At 47.4% G+C, this 21,237-nt stretch overlaps 1 long non-coding RNA gene across 8 annotated transcripts in view; it reads left to right on the top strand.

Annotated features, from left to right (window-relative positions):
* Positions 1–21,237, top strand: part of LOC307112416 — a 101,691-nt gene that overhangs the window by 22,799 nt on the left and 57,655 nt on the right. For 2 of the 8 annotated variants that reach the window (XR_013814702.1, XR_013814703.1), the window contains exon 2: positions 19,542–21,090. This is a non-coding gene — a long non-coding RNA (uncharacterized lncRNA). Of the gene's footprint in view, positions 1–10,278; positions 21,091–21,237 lie in introns of those variants that run through there. The other 6 variants (XR_013814704.1, XR_013814705.1, XR_013814706.1 and 3 more) reach the window with 6 other exon arrangements.

Raw genomic sequence — 21,237 nt, 5'->3', positions numbered from 1 at the left:
GCATTCAACATGTAGGGATTCTATTAGAGAAAACACCTGCGTGTGGGAGGATGAGGAGGGAACTGGAGAAGGCCACCATGTGAGTCTGATCTGAGTAGAAAGTAGATTGGTGATTGGGTCAAGGGTAAGCATGGAAAAGTTTGGCAAGGCAGTGCACTCCAAGGAAAGTTTGGCAAGGCAGTGCATGGGGTGGGAGTAAGGGTCCTCCAGCCAAAGTCAGCTGAGACCGGGGTCTTGTGTCTCCCAGGAAGGGGACTACCTTAGAATCCCTGCCATGCCATTCACTGGCCAGGAGCAACCCATGGGATCCATGGGATGTTTGGCTTCCATGTAAAGCCAGCAATGGATGTCAGGGGCCCTTGGTTCATTACTCTCCCTGTAGTTGGAGATTTACTGACACATTCTCGCAGCCAGTTCAATGCAGATGATCTTGGAGTCACAACTGGTGGCATCTTCTTCCTCCTCCACTATCCATTCTAAATTTCTCTCACCCTCAGCTTCACCTTGGCAGGTATTGATGGCTTACTTGTTGGTATGACCCACCCCTTCATCCCAGGGGGGATCTGAATGCTTGATAACATGCCTTTTTCAGGCTGGGGTTGCTGCTCATAGTTACAGGGAGGCAAGGGCAAACCAGGTGGCATCCAAGTGGATCACCTGGATTCATACATAATTCCTCGATGCCTTTATCATGTAAAAACAGCCTTCTGTTCTCTGAATTGCCAAGCTCAAAAGCCCCTGCCAGTTTAATGATTCTTCTCCCTGCCTGCTAACCCTTGGGCACAAGGAATTCAAAGTACACTGGTGGCAGCCATAAATTATAGGCCAATGGGACGCTTGCTGTGTCCCCTGCCCAATGAGTCCCTTTGGGAGATCAGGACCTTCCACCAGGCAGAATCCAGAGTTGCAGGGACAGGAATCACAAGATCCCCAGAGGGTCAGGGGAGTGATGATGGTAAGTGCGGCCACTGTTGGTTTCTACCCCTTGGTTTCCAAACTCATGCATCCTTCCTACTAGAGACAAAGTGCCACAGAGGAGTCTCTGACTTAATAAACTCACTGCATTCTGAAAAATGTGCCCTATCCTTCCTGAGCATTTCCTCTGAGCTGGTGCTTCAGCAACACTTTTCGAAGGCCATTCCAGCGTTCTGAGAGGCAGCCTATTCCAGGACACATCACCAGGCCAGCTGCCCAAGCAGATACTCAATTGGAGAATGACATGCCTGTCTCTCTGTAATGCAGGTACCCCCAGTTTTCAAGATTGATTTGGTTGACTTCAGGGAAGGTGTTATATGATCTGTAACTTACCTTAAATTACTCTATCCTGCACAGTATGTTACATATGAGAGCATTAGTGTTAAACTCTGAGAAGCTAGTCAACATTCAGAATACACTAATTAGGAGCCCACTCTCTAGAGATGGTTAATTTGCATGTGAAACCTCTAAAGATTACCACAGCCTTCAACTATTTTCCATCCTTCACATTGCTGTATGTGGGCCCTAACAGCTGACTTTTATGACCTGCATCAACACAGTCCCCTTGCTCCTGGCTTCCTGAAGGATTCAGCTAGTGGGAGGCATAGCAAGACTGGAGGCTGGAAAAAGAGAGAAGCTGGGGTATTTATCCCTCCTCCCCATGCACAGTCCAAGCAAGCCCTTTTGGGCTACAGATGGGCAGTGGCCGAACTCTTCTATCTAAGGCTGCAGCTGCTGTTGGGGAACTCTCTGCTTCAGCTCCAGCTTCTCCATGTTCCCAGTATCTCTCCTTCCTATGTCCCTCCAGGCCTAGGAGAAGGCTCTCATAGTGGCTAGCCCTGACGTGCTTCTTTATCCTTTATTAGTTTCTCTTAACCCTTCATTCAACTTTCTTCCAGTGCCCCTTTGAGCAGGCTGTCTGTTTTCTGCCAGGCCTATGACAGATAGATGTTCTTTTATCTCCAATCAATACCAAAGAGCTTATTAATTAACATAGGGATTTTTATTTTTTGATATGTTTTATTGATTTTAGAGAGAGGAAGGAAGAGGGAGAGATGGATAGAAACATCGATGAGAGAGAATCATTGATCGGTCACCTCCTGCATGCCCCACACACTGGGGATCAAGCCCACAACCTGGGCATGTGCCCCAACTGGGAATCGAACCATGACCTCCTGATTCATGGGTTGATGCTCAACCATATCAGCCTGGCTAGTATAGGGATTTTTAGAAATAATTCTTATATTAGTAAAATGAGCAATGTTCAAGCTATGTGCACTAATTGGCTAGAAATGGTGTACAGGCACCTCTGTCCTTGCATAAATAAAATAAGAACCCAGAAAGTTCTTATTGAACTAGTCCTTTTGAATTGCTTTGGGCCTAAGGTCCACTTCACTGTTTGGCCTCTTAACGTAGGAATCTTGAAGATGCCTAGACAGGTCGCTAAAACTTGCCAGGAGAATACTTCTGCATGTGCCTCAAGGGAACCCAAGGACAGAGTGCAGGGGCGCTATCAAGCTTACCAGCCAGTTGGATGACTGTGTTTGGTTTGTTTTGCTGTGTCTACTTGCTTATAAAAATTAGTATGTGTGTCAGAATTTGGCTAGGACTTCTGGATTGTGGGGTTGAGAGACTGTTAGCCCTCCCCTATCTCAAACTTTTAAAAACTACCAATACCTGAAAAATCAGCTCAGTAGTTGTGAACCATCAAGCTGGCTTAGATCCGGCCATGAACAAGAGAAGTAATCGTCTTTCTTCCCCAGAGGGAGGAAAGAAAATCACCTTTCCCAGACACTGGGCCTTGCCAAAGGCCAAAGACCACAGTGGCATTTCACTTCCCATGCCCTTTGTGGGCTGAGTGTAGAAGAGAGGAAGTGTTTGCCATTTCTTAGTAAATGCTGGAGGGGAGAGCCTAGTCCCATATCTGATGGCTCTCTTCAGAGGATGATGTCCATGGCAACTCTGTATTCATCCCTCGGCCCTCATTGTCCATTTGGGGCTCCAAGTCATGTCAACACATCGCTACAAGCTATATTACAAATGCGGCATTTCATTTCAGAAAACCTCCCGAGAGGTCATATGGATAACATCCTCAAATTGCGGGAGAGGAAAAGGAGGCCCACAGAGGCTGAGCCACTTGTCCAAGGCCACTCTTATTTGGTGGACAGAGACCTAAAGGGAACCCAAGGTTCCCCCCAGATCTAGTGTTCTATGTGGAATTAAGCTGACTGTTTAGGGAAGCTGGTATAAGGAAGTTCAGGTGCAGGGATGGTATAGAGGTCCATTGATCAATCGCCAGGCATTCGTTCAGCAGTTACTAGGTATCCAGGACAATGTTGTATGGGACAGAGAAATAAGAAAAGACAGTGTCCCTCCCCTGGAGAGCTCATTGTCTGATTGGGGGCTATAGCTACCATGGGAAATAGCAATGAACTAGCTCACTGGAGTGGAATGGCTCTGGAACTCAGGAGCACAAAGAATGGTCATTCAAATGGAGGTTAAAATGTCCACTCCAGACTCAGACAGGCCTGGCTCAAATCCTAGCACCCTTTAGCCAAGCCACCTAACCTTCCTAAGCCTCATTCTGCCTATCTACATGAAAAGTATAAATGCCTCTGTCCTACTACAGTGAAAACTAAATAAGACCTTGCCTGCTAACATGCTTTGTGTAGAGCTGGACAACATGGTAAAGGCTCTCTTGGCTAATAAATATCATTTCCTTAATTTATTTAGTAATCAAAGAAGAGAGGGAGGGGCACCATAAGCATATACCTTGATCAAATGTCCCAGGGCATATAGTATTCCAAAGGGACCGGTGTGTGTGTGTGTGTGTGTGTGTGTGTGTGTGTGTGTGTGTGTGTGTGTGGAATAACCTTGAAGAATGCTAATTAAATGACTGGCCAAGTAAACATAATCTAGAAACAGGATTAGCCAAGGGTCAGCCAATTCTGGTGGGATTACTTGGCCGCTGTTTGTCAGGGTTGACTGAGTGCCACGTGGTGTTTGGGGGGCAGTAATCACCTGCTTTTGTACACCTTTCATCGTCAGCCTTTCCATCAGCCACACATGCAAGCCCAGAGCTGGAAATGGCCAAGAAATCCGTGTTCAGAGTTGTCTATGGAGCAACTGCCATGCAGCTGTGTAGCAATGGATTAATTGTTCTTAAGGCTTCTGTTTGCTAATCTCTTTACCAGCTTCACAAATACCCCAAGGTCACATTTAGTTCTAGACCAGTCTATTGTAATACAACTCCGGGGCAGTAACATCAGGAGGCCGGCATGCATTCCTGTCCCTGAGTTCTTCATGAGTTGATTAAAAAAGACGATCACCAGGACACCTGTAGAGGAAACCAGAAAGAGAACGCTTGTCTGTCCAGCCGAGGGACCCACATTTCTACATCAGGAACATATAGAATCCAGAGTTCCAGGAGCCTGAAAAGGGAACTGACTCCAAAGCTAGCGTGACTGTAACAAAAAGATGTTTTCCCCAGAGAACAAAGCCTTAACCTGGTGTAAACCCTACAAGGAACCCCCTGGTTCACAATCAGTTATAAATTCAGAATATGAAACCATTGAACTTTAGTTTAGTTAGGTCCATAGACTCACTATGAATACAGAGAAGGCATGTATAGTTCTCTTAGCACCTGTATGGTGACAAATCTGTGGCCTTTTATTTTATTTGTGTTTTTTTGTTTGTTTTGTTTATCCTCACCTGAGGACATTTTCCCATTGATTTTTTTTGGGGGGTGGGGGTGGGTAGAGACAGAGAGAAACATTGATGTTAGAGAGACACATCCATTGGTTGTCTCCCACCGGAATCAAACCTGGGACCCTTCAGTCTGCGGGCCAGTGCTCTACCCACTGAGCCAAACCAGCTAGGGCAATCTGTGGCCTTTTAAACCTACCTATGAATTGACACTGATTTAACAATAAAATAAGAATGAAATTTACTGTGGAGACAAATTCCACTCCTGGATTTGTCCTGAGAGCTTCCAGACTTACCATCCACTTTTAGGAAGTTTTTACTTAGAATGGTTTAGCTTATTCTGGTCATTAGCATTGCAATTTCTCCCAGGAGTCCCATTTTCTCAGTTACCTGGAACAAGGTTAACTTAAAAAAAGAAATTGATGTAATAACCAGTTCACATCCATTGGGATGGATACTATAAAAAACAGAAAATAGCGAATGTCTGTGAGGACTGGGGGATACTGGAGTCTTTGGTGAGGCTGTAAAATGGTGCAGCAGCTATGGAGGGTCCTCAAAAAAATTGAAAACTGGGTCTTAAAGAGATATTTACATGCCCATGTTTGTAGTAGCACCATTTATAATAGCCTAAATGAAGAAGCAACCCATATGTCCACCAGTGGCTGAATGGATAAACAACATATGGTATATCCATGCGATAGAATATTATTTAGTTTTATAAAGAAAAAATAATTCCTGTCACATGCTACAACATGGATGAACCTTGAGGACATTATGCTAAGTGAGATAAACCAGTCACAAAAAGACAAATGCTGTATGATTCTACTGATATGAAGTACCTAGAGTAGTCAAAAGATAAAAAGTAGGGCGGTAGTTGCCAGGGCTGGGAGCAGGGGAGGGGGAGGGGAAGAAGAACAGGTATTGTTCAGTGGGTAGAGAGCTTCAGTTTTGCAAGATGAAAAGGCTCTGGAGATCGATTTCACAACCATGTGACTATACTCAACACTACCCAACTGTCCACTTAAAAATGGTTAAGATAATAGGTTTTTTATTGTGCTTTTTAACACAACAAGAAATATCAAAATGTAATAAATGCCTCCAAAAGCTAAGATAAATGGACAGATGGAGAAATGGCCAGATAGGTGACAAAGCAACTATAATAAACTAGAGGCCCGGTGCACGAAATTCGTGCACAGGGGTGGGGGGTGTCCCTCAGCCCAGTGTGCACCCTCTCAAAACTGGGACCCCTTGAGGCTTCTGCCTGCCAGCCTGATCACCCCCTAACCACTCCCCTGCCAGCCTGGTCGACGCCTAACTGCTCCCTGGCCGGCCCGATTGCCCCTAACTGCCCTCCCCTGCTGGCCTGGTCACCCCTAAATGCCCTCCTCTGCTGGCCTGGTCACCCCTAACTTCCCTCCCTGCTGGCCTGATCTCCCCCAACTGCCTTCCCTGCTGGCCTGATCGCTTACAACTGCCCTCCCCTGCAGGCTTATTCCCCCCAAATTTCCCTACCCTGCAGGCCTGATCTCCCCCAACTGCCTTCCCCTGCAGGCCTGGGTCCCCCCAACTGTCCTCCACTGCAGGCCTGGTCCCACCCTAATTCCCCCACTGCAGGCCTGGTCTCCCCCAACTGCCCTCCCCTGCAGGCCTGGTTCCCCCCAACTGCCCTCCCCTGCAGGCCTGGTCCCCCCAAAATCCCCTCCCCTGCAGGTCTGGGTCCCCCCCCAACTGCCCTCCCTTGCTGGCCTGGTCTCCCCCAAGGGCAGTTGGTGCAGCAGCTACAGGCTGGTCACCTCCAACTGCCCTCCTCTGCTGGCCTGGTCACCCCTAACTGCCCACAACTGCCCTCCCTTGCAGGCCTTGTCCCTCCCAACTGCTCTCCCCTGCTGGCCATCTTGTGGTGGCCATCTTGTGTCCACATGAGGGCAGTCATCTTTGACCACTGTGGGTGGCCATCTTGTGTCTTGGAGTGATGGTCAATTTGCATATTACTCTTTTATTAGATAGGATGTTAATTTTAGGATCTAGGTGGTGGGTATATAGGTATTTTCTGTAAAACTCCTTCAACTTTTTGTCTGTTTGAAATTTTTTATAATGAAATGTTGGCAAACAATGAAAAAAAATCAATGTAGTAATTAGAATTTATATACATGCATTCTACATGTGATACATACACTATATATATGTAGCTAATATCTTTAATTGTGACACATTTTTCTTTTTTTAAATATGTTTTTATTGATTTTTAGAGAGAGAGGTAGAGAGATGTAAACATCTATGAGAGAGAAACACCATCTGTCTGTTGGCTCCTGCATACCCCCTATGGGGGATTGAGCCCATAACCCAGGCATGTGCCTGACGGGGAATCGAATTGTGACCTCCTGGTTCCTGGGTTGACGCTCAACCACTGAGCCACACCAGCTGGGCAATGGCACATTTTTCTTTAAAATAATTAAACCTCTCTGGAAGAGTAGAATATTATAAACATAAAAGAGGGACTCTTCATGACATACATCTGCTTAACTTTTTTTTCATCAGATAACATACACATTGGTTTTTAGAAAATCAATTACAAGGCCTCTAGAGTGAATATAAACCGACTTTTGCCCACCGCTCTGCAACCCCAGTCCTGCTCCCAGAGCTAACTGCATTTTCCCACTTCTGTTTTTTTTTTTTGTTGTTGTTGTTGTTTCTCATGGTTGTTTCCCTATCTTTAACTAAAATGCTGATACCGCTATTTTTTATTTTGTCAACTTTAGACATTGTCTATTGACTTCCTGCCCTGAGAGATGTGAATTTGGCTCTCATATATGATCCCCCCCCACTCCACCCCCCATCCACTCCACCCCCTGCATCACTACCCTCCCCCTCTCCTTCCTTCCCTGCCAAATACACTACCCTCTAAAGACATGCGGTAGGGGGCAGGGGCTGGGAGGAAAGGGGTAAAGGGGGGAGGAATGGGAGATATCGTAATACTATCAACAATAAGAAATATATTTAAAAACAAACAAACAAATACACTACCCTCAGGCTCTCCACCAGTTAGCTCCCCAACTCCAAATGTATACCTAGGCCTTTGTTTTTTTTGTGCCATTAACCATCCCTATCATCTCTTGAGTGTCTGTAAGGTGGAATTTTTATATTACCATTCTCTCCCATCCTTCTCCTCCCACGCACCTTCCACGCCTCAGATTGTTCACCATGCTTGTACTTTTATAGCATGACATCAGTTTGAATGTGTCAAAACAAGAACAAAACCCCCACAACTCCCTGTGGAAAATTCCATTCCAACATGGTGAACACGCACATTGCTAAGCATATAGTAGGTACTTTATAAACACCCGGACAGTTGGGTATTTGTCATGTTTGCCAACACTAAGCTTACAAAACAGGGGCCTCCCCATGGGCTCCTTACCCCCGGGAGGCAGATAGCAAGTCCATCATGATCTCGAGTGGGAACACAGATGGCATTTCACAAACTCCTTTCTGTGCTATTTAAACATCGACTCCCCATCCTTTCAGGGTTCTGAAAGGTCTATGTCACTGCATTCGAGTTTTTAAAAGGAGATTAAATACATGAAAGAAAGGTAGAACCACGATGGACTATTGGAGGGGAATTAGGCATAGTGGAGGGATGGCCTCAATTTGTATGAGCCATCCCCCAACCTGGCTTTTTGTGTGTCTGTATCAGAGACACAGAATTGGGTGGATTAGAGGCATGAACCGGGTAGCAGGTTCCTCCTGACACTGCAGCCCTATTTCATCCTGCCAGGAGTTCGAGTCATACGTGTGCTGATGCAGTCCCTACATTATATACAGCTTGAGTCCAGGGATTCAAGGGTTTCAATGATCTCTGTCTCTCCCTCCCAATCATCCTTGTCTTGCTATCACCGCTAGAGCCCAAGTCTCCTGAAATGCAGCCAAGCTCCCTCTACACCCTTGCTTGACGATGTCAAACCCGACATATGGGCTCAGTAGCTATTTGATCAGAGGCGGTTGTTTCTGATGTGTCCTGACATGGCTGGGCTCCCAGTGCCCTGCTTCCCCCAGGACACTGCAAGCAGCCCCGCCCCTGGACTGCCTTTAATGCTTCACGCAATGCGACGGCCTCAGACTGCTGTCTGACATGGCGAGTGAAATAGAGAACCCCTCCTATGTTTCTTATTTGACCCAAGGAGAAAGCAAAAGTTCGGAGCAATTCCGTGCCTTACTCTAGTCATGCGAGTTTGCTACATTCTGAAGGGTGCATTGACCATGGTCAATTCCAAGTCTAGAGTCCTGGCCTCTATCTTCCCCCCAGTGATAGCCACCTTCAAATCCCCCGGAGCTGTGAATATGTTAGCGTACAAGGCATTAGGGACCTGCAAAAACGATTAACGTTCGAAACCTTTGACGTGGGGAGATTTTTCTGGATTGTCTAGGTAAGTCCAATTTAATCACAGGAACCCTTAATAATGGGGAGCGAATGAGACTTCGGAAGGAAGGGCTCAGATTGATGCAATGTGTGAAGGACTCGGCCAGCCTTTGCCGGCTTCCAAGATGGAAGGGGGAGGCCACGTGCCAAGGAATGTGGGCGGCTTCTAGAAGTTGGAAAAGGAATGGAGATGGTTTCTCCCCTAGAGTCTGCAGAAAAGAGCACAGCCTTGCCAACACCTTGAATTCAGTGGGACCTGTTTGGGACTTCTGGCCTACAGAACTCTAAGATAAGTGAGTGTTATTTAATGACTTAGTTTGTCACAATTTGTTTTAGCAGCGTTAGACAGCTAGTCCACTGCCCTAGTCCGGATTGGCATGCCCTCAAAATATATGAAAGTAACCAATTCTTCATAACTGCGAGGTATTAGCGAATTGCTTATAAATCACCCCCGGGGACATCTCGATCACCGTGGACTCTTACAAAATATGCCCTGGTGATAAATGAGTTCTTGCAAATAGCTGAAGATTTATTCATTTAGGACGTGACACATTTTTTATTTTAAACATTTGGTAAGATGAACATTTTTAACTTTTAGAGTGTTTAAATTTTAACATTTTAAATTAAACATTCAAGTTTAACATTTTAACCTTTAGAAAGGTTAACTCTTTTTTTAATCCTATACATATATATCTCCATATATATATTTCTTCATATATATATATGGAGATGTGCACATACACATATATTCCTTTCTACTTAAATGGAATACATTAAACTTCATTTAACATTTTCATGATGCATAGGGGGATTTATTAATTTTAAGCCTTAATTATTACCCAGTTCTATAGCATTGCCCTTGGTGATGACTAAGTATTGGAAAAGTTCCATATGCTTCAGATTTTCTGGAATGACCCTAATTTTAAATATTCTGTTTTACCCTTCTTTTCCTTGTCAGATTACCTTTGCTGGTTCTCAGCTGTTACCACCATCATTATGGCTGTAAGGGTACTTGATTTTGCAATAAAGGGCGCCAGCCACTATCCAACAGGGAATCCTAAACCATGCATTTGCCTTAAATAGATTTAAAAAAGTATTTTGCATTTCCTGCTTATTACCTTTCAACCTGATAAATAATTTTCTGCACAAATATTTCAGTTGGTGGTGTCCTCCACATGGGGCCGCTGGCATGGCGAGCAGAGGTCACCGGGCCGCGGGAAGCTAACGGCAGTGATGTCAGCAGTGGATCTGTAGCAGGGCCCTGGAGAACACTCAGAATCCCTCAGGTCTCTCCGTTCCTTGAGCTGGTGAATCTGCCATCTTGCCTTTGACTTTAGTAGCAAACCCTGCATCTCTCCTAAAAAGTTCTTCACATGAGACTAGAACCACCCGCCACCCAAACCAGTGTGCTTAGGATCTCCCTCCTCAAAATAACGCTTCCTTTCTAAACCCAGTCTCAGAAAATCTAAACCAACACAGGCTCCAAACTCCAACACAAGCATCAGAGATATGAGGCGTCCCATTTCTTAGCGCTCTGGCTCCTAAAGTCACCACCTGCTCAAGTGGCTGATACAGGAGGCTCCTCTCCTGGGGGGTGTGGCTGGAGCCCGTTTTGCTTCAGGGCCCCCCGCCCCCAGTTTCTTGGCCTTGAGCCTTGGACCTATTGGATTAACTGAGACACCCTATGGTTACCAATCACTTTGAATACAAAGAGGTGTCAACAAGCTGTGGGTACCAATCTAGTCTTCTGAGGTTAATTTAGCCTGGCCTGCAGAGGGCAGGGTGAGTGTGGGGGTGCATGTGTGTGCACACATATGTACGTGTGTGAAAACGTGTGTGCATGATTCTGTGTATGTGTGAATGTGTTACTCAGTGTGAGTGTAAGCTATGTGGGGTTTTGTATGTGTGTGCATGTATGTATGGCATGTGCATGCTAGTGTGTGCATGTTTCTCTGTGTGTGGTTGTGTGTGGCTCTGTGAATGCAACCTTCACAGAGCTGTGGGGCTGTGCATGTGTGTATGGTATGTGTATGTAGGCATGCATGTGTGTATGGCATGTGCATGTGGGCATGCATGTGTGTGTTCATGCATGCAGCCGAAGGGCAAACAGAGAGAGCAGGAGAGATGGAAACACAGAAGGAAAGAGCCAGCAGAAAAAGGCAGAGAAGTAGAAACTTATAGGGACAGTCTAGAGAATGAGTGAGAGAAGCACGGGGGGAAAGTGATGGGCAGAGGCAGAGAACAAGACAGAAGAGAAGGGACTAGAGGTGCTAGGCCTGCGTCATTTCCTGGGTTAGGAAATGCCCCTTCGGGGAGGCAGGCAGACTCCAGCACTCAGAAGAGTGAGGATGTTCCCTGCCGTTTGTCTGTCTCCTTGTCCAGTGTAGCTGGTGGTTCTCATCCCCCAGCCTCAGCCCGGCTCCACCCCTGAGGCAGACGGTACTGACCAGTCACACCTACAGCCTCGGTGTGGAGCCTGTGGCTTTATTTTTTCTCACAAGGTAGTAACATCAAACAAAGGAAGTCACGCTATCCTCTGCCTCAACCAGGCAAACAGCGGCTGCCCAGCCTGGCTGCCTTCCTCCCAGGACACACACAGGTGAGGCCGGGGCCAGAGGAGTTTGCTGGGGCCTTGGGTGCAGCTGATGCAACAGGGACCTCGGTCCCAGAACAATAAAAGCCAAGTCTGGCACTTGGTGCTGAGCTGTGAAGTGGGGAGAGGAGTTGACCTGGAAAGGGATGTGGCCTTCTCAAGCCTGTGGGACAGGCCATCTGCTTGAGGACGCAGGCGGGACCGGGCCCAGCATGCCCACAGATCATGTGAGAGTTGGAAATGCGGCTTCCCCATCAGGCCTGGGTATTTCTCATGCGTAGATGGAGTTGCCCTGGATCAGTGGTTTCCAAACGTCCCTGGGGATCCCAGGGGGTTCCACGGAGCTCCCTCAGGGCCTGTGGATGGTGGTGGGCGAGTGAGCAGGGTGTCAGGTCTGTCCTCTGCACTGACCTAAGGGGCTGCACGCTTACACTTGACTTTGAAGACTGCAAAGCAAAAGCAGGTGTGAGGCCCGTCTCCCCAGCCCCAGCTGGATGAGGTCAGCATCCCTGCCAGTCCCAGCACATGACTCACCTTCCTACTGCAGGGGCTAGAGCAGGGGGTGGGTGGCACTTTGGGGACCCTGGGACAGAGTTGGCAGTGCACTTTGACAGGGGAGAAGACTCATTTATTCGCGTGATTAGGGGGTCTAGATGCTTCTTGGCTGGTCCCCAGTGCTGGAAACTCACCCACAGAAACTGATTCCTTGGGACGAAGGCACATCTGTACAACAGCTGGAGGAGGTCCAATGCTCCTCACTGAAAGGCGCAGTCTGCTCACTTTGGAATTTCTGGGCTGGGCAGACCACTAGTTGACACAGTATATGGCCTTAAAGAAACCGAGAAGTGATTTCCTTGACATCAGTGCTACCTTGATGACTGTAAATCCTGCAGAAAACCAAGGGGAAACCCAGACGAGATGACTCATCGGGTTAGAAGGTCAGGTTCACGCTCCATCAGATGGCAGCGGCTATGCCTTCCTGCCAGCTGACTCTGGTTTGTGTGCCAAGGCCTCCCAGCTTGGTCCAGCCCAGCTCTGTCCTTCCACGGTCACCTCACGGTGACCCACCCACTTTGTCAACAAGCAGATGTTAGCCCTCAGGGTATGTCATTTCGGCATATGTCATTTCTGGGCTCCTGAGCTGCCCACCCAATGTCACAACTGGATTGGCAGCTGCATGTTCTGGAAGGATCAGAAGGCAGGCCACTGATGGGAAAACCAACCCTCCCCTGTTGGTTCTCTTTGAGCTTTTCTACTTATTTATTCTATCTATTTATTTATTTTTAATATATTTTTTTATTGATTTCAGAGAGGAAAGGAGAGGGAGAGAGAGATAGAAACATCAATGATGAGAGAGAATCATTGATCAGCTGCCTCCTGCATGTCCCTCACTGGGGATGGAGCCTGCAACCCGAACATGTGCCCTGATCGGGAATTGAACCATGACCTTCAGGTCGACGCTCAACCACTGAGCCACGCCAGCCAGCCGGGCTCTTTGAGATTTTTGTTGGACTTGGGAGCTATGGGGGGACCTACCTGTTTGCGGGATGGAGTGGTGGGGAGGGAAGCATTCGCCACCAGACTGAAAAATGACCAACTGCTCAAAGGCCAGATGGGTAAACCTGCCAAGTCAGTGACATGGCAGCCCGTCCATGCGGAGGCTACAGCCGACACAGATGCCAAAGCAGAGCGGTAATTACATCTCAGAAGAAGATGCTAAATATTTAAATGCCTGCCTGGTGCCGATTCTTACGAGAGGGAATTTTTTTAAAAATATGTTTTATTGATTTTTTTACAGAGAGGAAGGGAGAGGGATAGAGAGTTAGAAACATCAATGAGAGAGAAACATCGATCAGCTGCCTCCTGCACACCTCCTACTGGGGATGTGCCCACAACCAAGGTACATGCCCCTGACCGGAATCGAACCTGGGACCCTTGAGTCCGCAGGCTGATGCTCTATCCACTGAGCCAAACCGGTCAGGGCGAGAGGGAATTTTTTGATATCGGGTTTTACAGGCAGTAAACTTGTGTCCTGAGTTAGTTTCCCCCTCTCTCTTAAGAAGTGCCATTTCCATATTTTACATTGGACCAGGTTAATAGCTACGTTCCCTTATGTAAATCGTTATTACCTCCAACCTCAGCCTGCATTCTCACATTGGAACGTTTGCTGCAGCTGGCTCTTTGCTAGGGAAATGTCTTCATAATTAGGCCGTAGTTTATTTCTGTTTCCAGGGGCAACCACTTCAGATTGCTAGCATGTGGGAGGTTTGCATACATGAGTCACGCAGATGTTTCGCCTAAAGAACCAGCTGCATCCTCTTACCAGGTCAGGGCCTTCACCTCCAAGCTCTGTGCCACCGCAGGGCTCACCCAGGCTTTCCTTACCTCAAGGGCCTGCCTGGCAGCCCTATGGACACGGCCCAGTGGCCCTGGTGTTTCAGGTCCCAGCTCACCTTCACCTGACAGCCCCCCTGGCTCTGCCTTCCTTCTCTCACCCCCACAGGGGTTTTCCCGAGAGGCACTCCTTCCATAAACCACATGCCTCAGGCTCCTTCTCAGGCTCTGCCTTTGGAACTAGGCACTAGGTCTCTACATCTGCGGCCCCGAGAGCCTGGCATTCCAAGGGGAAGGTCACCTTCACCAGCTAAAATTCAGAGATGAAAAGTGTAAGTTGCCTTCTGATCACAGCCCAAGGTCACGACTTTACATAGGTTTCATATAGATTAATTTCAGGATACTGATTCTAACTCCGCCCCACTGTACCCTTCATGGAAACAGGACCAGCTTGCATAGTAGGCAGCAGAGATTTTGGCAATGGCACAGGTTTTAGAATCACACCCTCCTCATTGCCCCCCCATTCAGTGCCAGCTTCTATAATTAACATATTGTCATCAACCGGAATGTCTGCCCAAGCTGGAAAAACGCAATATGTAATTTATGGTGACTGGTTTTCATAGAAGCAAATAGAAAAGAAGTAAATTAGCCATGCATTTAGAGAGATGGCACATGGCGAGGCTTGATGGAAACTGCGCCATTGGCTGTCAGAGGAAAGGCTAGCTTCCAGAAACACACAGGCGGGGTTGGGGGGAGGGGATTTACTTCCTGGGACGCTCCCCCAAGAACCCGGGAGTGTGAGAAATGCTGCTGTGAGCTTCAGACGGGTAAGGACGGTGGTTCTAGTTTGTCTAAGGGAGAGAGAAACGACACGGTGAAGGCTCTGGGGTGCACAGGGCTGAGAAGGGCTACACCAGTCACGGGCACTCAGCAAGGAGCTAATGCAACCCCATCAGCGCTGTCTGGGGTCCGTGAGCGTGACTTGCCAGGGGGCTTAGAGGCCAGACCCCCTGAGAGGTTAGACCTTCAAGCCTGGCCAGTGCAATTATGGCTTCTTAGCACAGGCAGCTATAACGCAATGCCACAGACTGGGTGGCTTTGGCAACATGCATTTATTTCTCTCAGTTCTGGAGGCTGGGAAGTCCAAGACCAAGTCGGATTCGGGTCCAGCTTCTCGCTGTGTCCGCACATGGTGGAGAGAGGAAGCTCTGGTGTCTTTTCCTCTTCTGGTAAGAGCACTGATCCCACCATGGGGGCCCACTCTTATGACCTCACCTAAGTCTGATTTCCTCCCAAAGGCCCTACCTCTGAATACCATCATATCGGGTGCCAGGGCTTCAATGTAAGAATTTGTGTGTGTGTGTGTGTGTGTGTGTGTGTGTGTGTGTGTGTGTAGAGTCGGGGGGAACATTCAGTCCATAGCACATGGTATCTTTCCTGGGGCACAGATAACGGACCTTCTGGCGGATGTTCTCCATACTCCCTTTTTGCCAGCACCGGCTGAGAATATAGATGGTGAAGAGGTTAAGACAGCTGTCTCCTTTCGCACACACCAGGCTTTCAGAAAACAAAGTGTGTGTGGGGGTGGGGAGGGGAAGTGGCATGATCAGTGGCATGATCGATGAGGGCCTTCAAAAATTATTTGTTGGGATGCGTGTGTCCGGTTCCAAAGAGCATTTAAGGTGGCTCACAGAGATAAAAACGTTAGAAGTCAGTAAGAGAGATGAGGTAAAAAGCACGACGAGAATAGGCACAAAAACACGGGGCCAAGCCTTAAAATAGAAGGGAAATGAAATCTATTTTGCTTCGGCAGGGAAAAGGGCCACGTGTTCTGGGAACCCAGTGGCATTCTGTTCCATCTCTCTTAGAAATTAAGAGTAAGCAGTGTTTGTCTCAATTTAGGGACCTGCATTTTGATGAGCTTGTTCTGTTTTCGTTTGGTGCGGTTCCCTGACCTTAAATCTCCATTTCAATGAGAAAACGGGGCTCCGTCACAGGGAGCTGACAGTGTTCTTGTAACTGCCTTCCTCTAGGGATCTTTCGGTGGGGAACTTGGCAACTCTCGAGGGTAGCAGAGGAAGTCAAAGGTTGAGAAAGGATCGGAAGGCCTGTACAATACAGGAATTCAGAAAAGAGAATTCTGGAAGGAACATCCATGTTACCTCTAGCATTTGGATGGCTCGGGATTTAATTATTTTCTGAAAGGAACTAGGACTAGGTGGGCCACCTCCAGGAGAGCTGGAAGCGCCATGAATAAGGCGGGATTAGCTGGGTAATTGACTTGCCTTTTTGCTCTGGCTGTGTGGGAAGCCCAGGAGTGTTTATTCAATTCTGTGATATTTTTATTTGATGGAACAAAGGCTATCTTTTATTTTTTCAACCTCAAGACTTGTTTGCCAAGGTTATCTTTATTTGAATGCTCTGTATTAATAAGCAACACCTCTGTAGTCTCACGTAGAAACGTCATTTTTAGTCTCCAGAATGATAAAAAACAAAGCAAATAAGAAACAAGGAAGTCACACTAGTATTATACCAATGTTGTCTAATGATTTTCCATTATCTACAGGGTCAAGTTCAATTTCTCAGCCACAGGGCTGAGAAAAGTGCAATGAGTTTCTTTTTGGAAGTTATCGTTTTTCTGATTATTAAAGTAATTGGGATTATTAAAGAATTTGGAAGACACGTAGAAAAAGTAGGACTATGAAAATGAAAATCACTCATAAATGCCACTACTTGGGGAAAATGACTGTTAAGATTTTGAAGAATTTTCTCCCATTTTAGAAAACAGATACTGAGAACATTTTCCCTTATTGTGAAGTAGTTCTTTTTTATTTTTTATTTATTTTTTTTTTTTTGTGAAGTAGTTCTTTAAAGCAATTTTTAATGCCGTAACAATATTCCATTGTATGGATTTACTCTATTTATCAATCTTACTAGTCAGCTATTACTGGACATCTGACTCCAATTACGATTATTAATTACTATTACTATTAATTTTAAGTAGTTTGGCTTATGAACTCTGCATGTAAATCTTTGTTCAACTTTCTGCTAATTTCCTTCTGATGGATTCCAAGAAGGCCGATGGGAGATGAACTTTGCAGCTCTCGATAGACAGGACCAAACTGCTACCCTGGGGTGATTGCACAACCAGATATGGTTTTCATTATAAACCATCAGGTACCTGCTTCACTGCTTTGATTTGATAACCCCAAACCGAAAAGAGGGAAAATCTTTATAAGGTAGTCAGAAAACTCCTACAGAATATCAGAAAGTTGACTAACAAAAAAGTCCCATTTTTAAAATTATTGCACCTTAATCATGACACATCATTAAGCTTGTCATAATTAAGATGCAATACTGAAAGATCTAGTGTTTTATTAAGTTAGGAATTTTAACTCTAGGACAAAGGGTAAAGGAATTTTGGAACCCCCCCTGTCAACTTTGTAGATGACAAAATTGCAGGCCAGGGAAGTGGATTTCTCAGGTCCTGCAGTTACTAGTCAGAGAGCTGGTATTGGCATTCGTGCTTCCCGAGGACCACAGAAATTTCTCTTAGGATATTCAAGTTAGGGCAGCACATAGTAGCAATAAGGATATGACTTATTCCTAAACACTTCCTACCAGAGCTATCCCTAACAGCTGCTTTCCATGGACCTTCTGTTAATTGGTGAATTAGGAGAGCAGTGGTTTTACAAAGAGGATTCTGGGATAATGAGTTAGAGGTACAGCTGGAAATGAAAACCATCCATTGCAGAAATTACCGTGGCTTGCCTGCAGAGAAAAATGAAAATGTAATTCCTTCCGGAGCTCCTGACAGACGGATGGCAGCCCTGTGCTCCCCCCCATTCTCAGAGCTTCTGGGAGGACTAACTACTGAGAAGTAAATGATTGCTCTTGCTTATCTTGCAACCTGGGAAAATGGATTGACTATCCAAGGAAGGTGGGCAAAATGTTGGTCTTGTTTGAATTCAGATAAATAATTCTAAGAAAACTAAGGGGGTTTGTGTGTGAGTGTGTTTTAAAATATTTTTATTGATTTTTAGAGAGAGAAAGGAAGGGAGAGAGAGAAACATGGATGTGAGAGCAGAACATCAATCAGTTGCCTCCTGCAATTCCCCCCCCCCCCACACACACACACACACTGGGGTTTGAGCCTGGAACCTGGGCATGTGCCCTGACTGAGAATCAAACCTGTGACCTCCTGGTTTATAGGTTGATGCTCAACAAACTGTTCCACAACAGTCAGGGCAGAAAACTAAGTTTTATATCAGCACTAGAGGCCCAGTGCATGAATTCATGCATGGGTGGGGTCCCTCGGCCTGGCCAGTGATTGAGGGGAGCGGCCGCAGGAGGTTGGCTGTGTCACCAGGGGGCAGCTCCTGCATTGAGCGTCTGCCCCCTGATGGTCAGTGCACATCATAGCAACCAGTCGACTGGTCGTTCGGTTGTTCAGTTGCTTAGGCTTTAATCTATATAGATAATCCAATGGGATGTAATATGAGCCATACATGTAATTTCAAATTTCCTAGTTGTCATTAAAAAAAATATTTTAGTAATATATTTTATTTAACCCAATATATCCCAAACATGATCATTTCAGTCTGTAAACAATATAAATATTATGATTGAGCCAGTTTGTATTTTTTGTCATATGCAGCCTTTGAAATCCAGTGTGTATTTACACGTATAACCCACCGCAGTTTGAACTCACCACATTTCTAACACTCAGCAGCCACATGTGGCAAGTGGCTTCCATGCTGTCGGCAGAGCCTTCTGCACAGAATTCAGTCCCTGGGGGGCGGGGGGGTTCCATGCCTGTAAGTGTTGTCACCCAAGTGGAAGAGGTATATTAGAACAGAAAGATGATATGGTTGTTTTTACCTTTTAAAAAATATTTTTAAATTAATTTCAGAGAGGAAGGGAGAGAGAGATAGAAGCATCAATGATAAGAGAGAATCACTGATCAGCTGCACAAGCCCACCACTGGGGATCAAGCCGGAAACCTGGGCATGTGCCCTGACTGGGAATCGAACCATGACCTCCTGGTTCATAGGTCAACACTCAACCACTGAGCCATGCCGGTTGGACGTTTTTATCTTTTTAAATCGTCCAGCAGGCAATGTGCATAAATTGCTATTAAGGGGGAGAGAGAGAGAGAGAGAGAGAGAGAGAGAGAGAGAGCGAGCGAGCGCGAGCGCAGGCGCTTGGGAGAGAGAAGTTAATCAGTTTCAGCTGGGCAACTTCGCACACTTGGCTGACAGCTTGAATTCATGTCCCCGAGTCCCAAAAGTTCATCCACTGCTGACCTTGCAGCAACCACCCAAGGCCACCCAGCGCCCGCCGCCTTGACTCCCTCCCGAGCAGCCCTGCGGGCTCCGCCAGGGAGAGGAGTAGCAGGGCAGGGCCAGAACAGGATGCCACACTTGGCAGAATGCTGTTCTAATCAAGGACTCCGGCAGAAAAGGAAAGTCTCCCAGTTCAGGGAGGGTGTCTTTTATTTGCTTTTCCTTTCTCTTTTAGCTGAAGGGAGTTCCTGGGAAAGATGAATGCCACTGGCAGCGGAAATGCTTGGCAATAGGAGGGAAAAAAAGTGCCCATGCAGACACAGGCCCCACCCAAGCAAGGAGCTCGGCTTCAAAGCGGCCAGCCAGGGTCCAGCCCTGCTGCACAAGGGCCGGTCCCAGGGGCGCCGGCCGGGCCGTGGCTGTTCCCTGCACTTCCTCTCCCTCGAGAGCAGCGCCGCCCTTGCTGGGTTGGATCAGGGGCAACCAGGAAGGCCAGGGGGGGCTCCACGTTCTTGGGTTCTGCAAGTAAGGAAGCCTTGCAGCTGGGACCGAGGAAGCTGGGAGAGGCCTGGAGACCCCCATGCCCAAGAGAAGGGTCCGAAGAGGCAGAAGGCCTTGCCCACCACTCAGCTGGGTAACAGCCACCCTGGGAACCAGACGTGGCCCTGCCTGCAGCCCAGGTGTCTTTCCTTCCAATCCAGGCAGTGCCCGCACGTGGGGTTGGAACCTTCTCTGCAGTTTGCTGCGGAAGTGTCACTGTGGCTGTGTAGGTGTGGGAATAGGGGCTTATAGAGGGAGGGCCGTTCACGGGGAGCCCCACCCCACGTCATCACCGGGCCAGCATGTGGGGCTGCTCACAGCCACCGAGGCAACACTGGATCCCAGACATGCCACTTCATCCGTCAGTAAATAAATACACAGTGCCCGGTGGGCCAGGCGCTGTTCCGGGCACTGGGCATAGGGCAGTGAACAAAATGGGCAGGGCCCCCGCCCTCGCTTTGCCCTAGTGAACAAGTAACAAACCAAACAAGTAAATGACACAGTAGGTTAGGAGGTGACAAGCCGGGGTGGGGGATAAGGAGGACAGGCAAGGGGAAGGTTGCCACTTAAACAGGGTGGTCAGGGGAGGCCTCACCGAGACACGTGGGCACAGTCTTCCTAGGTACAGAACGCTTAGGCAAACTCCTTCCTCTCCTGGACTCTTACAACAACAAGAGTAATAATAATAATAATAATAATAATAATAATAATAGATACATCTATTCAGAATGCTTGCTCTGAGCCCCTCAAAGTTCTTTAGATGCACGAAACTCGGTCCCCATCACCCCATGAAACAGGTGCTATTATTAAACCCATTTTACAGAGTGGAAACCAGAGGCAGAAACAAGTGAAGCGAGTTTGCCTGAGACCACACAGCTATTAGCTCAGGTGGGCGTGTTGCCTCCAGAGCCCGCCCCTTCCTCCGCCAGTGCTCACGGGGGTGATCTTCCACCAGGACCTCTCAGGCCCTTCCCAGCGTCAACAAGGAAAGCGGAGAGAGAGGAGGCGTTTCCAAGCTGAGTGTTGCCCGTGGCTCAGGATTTGCCTGGGCAGATTGCTCTCGGTGATTCCATTTTTCTGTCTCCAAAATCGAGTGACCGGATGCTGCCCAAACATCTCCTGCTTCTGAAGTGCTCTGCGGGACTTTGCAGAGGACACACCGATGTGGCATCAGCGCTCCTAACAAGCTAGGCCTAAGAAAATGAGGTCCGGGTTGGGCAGGAAGAAGCCAGCCCGTTAAGAAGGTAAGGCAGGAGCACATACCACCGAAAGGCTGTACAGCCCATGTCCGAGGAGGTCAGATGCCGTGGGACGGTGGGGGCATCCGGCAAGGCTTACTCAGAGGCTTAAGGTTGTGGGGTGAGGGGGATGTGCGTAGAGGGGAGGGTATC

The sequence above is a fragment of the Cnephaeus nilssonii genome (genome assembly GCF_951640355.1).
Source record: "Cnephaeus nilssonii genome assembly, chromosome: 16".
In the NCBI taxonomy this organism is placed as follows: Eukaryota; Metazoa; Chordata; class Mammalia; order Chiroptera; family Vespertilionidae; genus Cnephaeus; species Cnephaeus nilssonii.
This window is presented reverse-complemented; position numbering and strand designations above follow the sequence as displayed.